A 4593-nucleotide genomic window follows, 5' to 3' on the forward strand; every position below is an offset into this window, starting at 1 on the left:
TAGATAGCAGCAGGAGAAGGAAGAAAGAGAAAGGGTAAGAAGAAATAGTAGAAGGGAGGCAGGAGGAGAGAGAGGTGGAAGAAGAGAGAATAGGAAGGATAAGAAAGAGGAGGGGATAAAGCTCCACAGCTGGTCTGGGTAACCTTGGCCATAGTTAGGTTTTTGCAGTGTTCTCTAATCTACTGCTGAAGGTGAAGTTGGCCTTACTTTGCTGAAATGGTAAAATTTCAATGAGAGGCCACACCATGAGCTCTGATACAGAGTTACAAAAGGGTAGAAGGCTTCAAAGTAAAAAATATGAACTGTGGTGATTAGAAGATCAACAAATATCCAATCCTGAAGAATAGAGGACTGGGAAAAAGGAGATGATGACAATGATGGATATGCCTATAGTGGTGATTATGATAGTTATGACAGAGCTTACCACGGCCAGGTAAGATCATTTGGTCCTCTCAACTATGCTATCAAGTAGATCCCATTTTTGTTATTCCCATTTTACAGATGAGGAACAGAGAAGTAAATCATATATACAAGTTCACATAGCCAGCAAGTGGCATTGCCAACCTATTCATCCAGGAAGTCTGGTTGCAAAATTCTCATCCATTATATTAGTTTCCTGTAGTCACTGCAACAAATTACCACAAACTTCATGAATTAAAGCAACAGAAATTTATCTCTCATAGTTCTAGAAGTCAGAAGTCTGAAATCAGTTTCACTGGGCTAAAATCAAGGTGTCAGCAGTGCTCTCTTCAGAGTCTCTAGGGGAGAATCCATTCCTTGCCTCTTCCAGCTGCTGTTGGCTGCCAGCATTCCTTGGCTTGTAGCCACATCACTCCAATCTTCAAGGCCAACATCTTCAAATTTCTCTCCACGCCATCTTCACATGCCTTCTCGTGTGTGTGTGTGTGTGTGTGTGTGTGTGTGTGTGTGTGTGTGTGTGAGAGAGAGAGAGAGAGAGAGAGAGAGACAGAGACAGAGACAGAGAGAGAGAGAGAGAGAGAGAGAGAGAGAAATCTCCCTCTGTCTCCCTCTTTTATAAGGATACTTATGGTTGCACTTAGGGTCCACCCAGGTAATCCAGGATAATCTCCTCATCTCAAAATCTTAACCATAATCATACTGCAAAAACTCTCCAAATCAGGTAACATTTACAAATCAGATAATATTTACAAGTTCCAGGTGTTAGGACCTCATAAATTTGGGGTGCGGGGAAAGGATTTTTCAGTCTACCACACCCACTCTACTCTGCTGTTGTAGTTTTCAATGGTTCAGATGAGCTTTTTAAAAAACTTGCATATGGTTATTGCACATATATTAATTGAAAGTTTCCAATGTAGCAGATTGGAAGATCTGCTATATTGGAGATCATTTAGTTTTTAAAATTACACAAACATGCTAAAGACTACTTACTATAATTTAACACTCTTCTTTAGGTCACTGATTTGTCATTCAAAACCTCAAACTTGTATGAGGGTGACAGCTGTAAAGAACAGTCTCTTGGGTCTATCCCTGGCCACTGAGATTCAATCAACAACTGCTGGAATAACACACCTAGTAACACATTACTATTATCATGTAATCTCAGGGCTCAAAACTCTTCAAGAGCTTCCCATAGTGCAGCACATGTGATCAGCAGTGCCCTCCATCACCCAGCACCACTGACTCCCCACCCTTCCTATCTCATTATCACCTGTCCTTCAAAACAGTCTCATGTTTTTCCCAACTAATATAAACTTAATATTCTGTTTTTCTCATGGCTCTCTGCTCACTTGGGAAACTTACTCCCCCTTTCAACAACCCAAGTCCATCATTTTCTATGAGCTTAGATTAAAACTTATTTCATGCAACAAGCATATGAAAAGATGGTCAACATCACTCATTAGGGAAATGCAAATCAAAAGCACAATGAGGTATCACTTCACCCCCATCAGGATGACTACTACCAAGACAAAAAACAAAAAACAGAAAGTAACAAGTGTTGTACACTGTTGGTGAGAAAGTAAACTGGTGCAGCTGCTGTGGAAAACAGTGTGGAGGTTCCTCAAAAAATTAAAAATAAAACTACCATATGATTCAGCAATTCCACTTCTAGGTATATATCCAAAAGAATCGAAAGCAGGGCCTTGAAGATGTATTTGCACACCCATGTTCACAGCAGCATCATTCACATTAGCCAAAAGGTGAAAGCAACCAAAGAGTCCATCAACAGATGAATGGATAAGCAAAATGTAGTATATACATAAAAGGGAATATTTTCAGCTTTAAAAAGGAAGAAAATTCAGACACATGGTATAACATGGAGGAATCTTGAGGACATTATGTTAAGTGAAATAAGACAGCACAAAAAGACAAATATTGTATGATTCTACTTATATGAGGTACCCAGACAAGTAAAATTCATATAGACAGAAAGTAGAACAGTGGTTGCCAGGGGCTGGGGGAAGAGGAGGATGGAGAGTTGTTACTTATTGGGTATAGAGTTTGTTTTACAAGATGAAAAAGTTCTGGAAACTGATTGTACAACAATGTGAATGTACTTAACCCTACTGAACTATACACGTAAAAATGGTTAAGATGGTACGCTTTGTGTTTATTTTACCACCATTTAAAAAAATTTTAATGCAAAAAACTACCTTATTTCATGTAAAAAGCTTGTCTACCGCAATTCAGATAGCTCTTCCCTGTCTATGCTGTTCTATTATAATTGTAGAGACGTTTCAAGTCAAGGAAATGGTGCTCCTTGACTTGAAACTAACAAGATTTCCTTCTTCCTAAGGAAAAAGATTGTGTTTTCTCCTTTGTTATTTCCAAAGTACTCAACAGGGCACTCTTCAGATAGAAAATTGAATTGATCAAGTGACCAGTCAAACTGATATAAAATTTTATAATACCTAAAAGAAATAGTAGACTGAACAACAACAAAATTAGCCAAAAAAGAAAGAGTACTGCAAGAATAATGTAAAAATAAAAAAGATATTAAAATGAGGACCATTTTTTCTTCCATTATTTACCAATGATAAAATAACAAGAAGTACTTGATAAACTTTCATGTATATGGAGGTGCTTAATTTGTGTTTCCAAGGGAAAATTTGGTTAAATACTTAATGATATAGTTTAGATCAGTGGGTCTCAAATTTGGTGTGCATCAGAATCACCAAGAAGGTTGTTAAAGCAATTTGCTAAGTCTAGCACTCAAGAGATTTTGATTCAGCAGGTCTGAGGTGAGGCCTGAGAATGTGAATTTCTAATAAGTTCCCAAGGGATACTAGTACCACTGGTTCAGGGACCACACCTTGAGAACATTGGTTTGGGTTTGCATTTTCTTGATTACACAAAGGATGTCAGAACATGAAACAGGAAATGTTGGTCCCAGACTGGACTCCCACTCCTTGACCTTTATTCAAAGCCAAAGGAAGACCCTTTGCCTACCACTAGGGTCTTCACTTCACCTACATTCTTTCTTTCAGAAAAGTTGGGAATTGAGAAAGAAACATAATATGTTTGACAGTTTATGGTTTTAGTAGAGTCTAGCACTGCCATTCACTTTTTTTTTTTTTTTTTTTGGCCATGCCACACAGCTTGTGGGATCTTAGTTGTCTGACCAGGGATTGAACCCAGGCCCTTGGCAGTGAAAGCGCAGAGTCCTAACCACTGGGCCACCAGGGAATTTCCTGTCCTTCAATTATAAAAGGAACTCAAGAGTGTTTCAGCTATATTTCCTTATTGCAATGGATGAATTTAAGAGAGAAAGGATTTTAGATTAGAACAGCAGTACCTCTAGCAAGGATATAAATCCAGATTCCTTGATTCCCAGCGATTGGTTATTTTTCTACTTTTACGGCTTCTAAGTCAGACATCATACATTTAATAATGCCTTTCTTAAAATGACCATTATACCTAAAATCAGAATGGTGATGATATCAATTTAACAGAAAAACAAATACTATATTTAAAAATCAGGAACAAAACTATCCTTGAAAGAAAAACTACTCTCTTGAGCAAGTAAAAATAATTAAATTCAATTCATAAGGTTGAGTGGTACATGAAGTCACAAAACTTGGTGCATAAATTATTATTGAATATATAGAGTGCATGGAGACCATAATCTGTTGAAATCTGTATGGTTGCACCTGTACACACACAGCTATGATTTAAGGCAAAAGTGCTATATACATCAATGAATTTTCAGTTATTATCATAGAGAGTCAAGATTGAGTAGTTTATGATTACATTAGACCTTTGAGATGTGTGGATCCCTTAGTCACAATTTTCCTATGATTTATCAAAATGAAAACAAGTACATACATACAAGTTACTGGAGAACTGAAATAAAAATGTATGCCTTTCATTAAAATTCAAGTGAGAAACACTTCTCAAAGAAGCCACATGAATCTTTTAATGGAAGATTCCCTTTTTAGGAAATCCTTTCCCCCCAAAATTAAATCTGGTTTATTTCCTAAAATGTTACATATATGGTAAAAACAAAAACAATCATAATGCACCTTGCTGTTGCAAGGATTCAAATGAATCAAATCAAGTGCCACCAAGTTTCCCATATACACAGAGCTTCTCACACTATGACCTAGTAAGTCT

This window comes from Lipotes vexillifer, unplaced genomic scaffold, assembly GCF_000442215.2.
Source record: "Lipotes vexillifer unplaced genomic scaffold, Lipotes_vexillifer_v1.1 scaffold1235, whole genome shotgun sequence".
Lineage (NCBI taxonomy): Eukaryota > Metazoa > Chordata > Mammalia > Artiodactyla > Lipotidae > Lipotes > Lipotes vexillifer.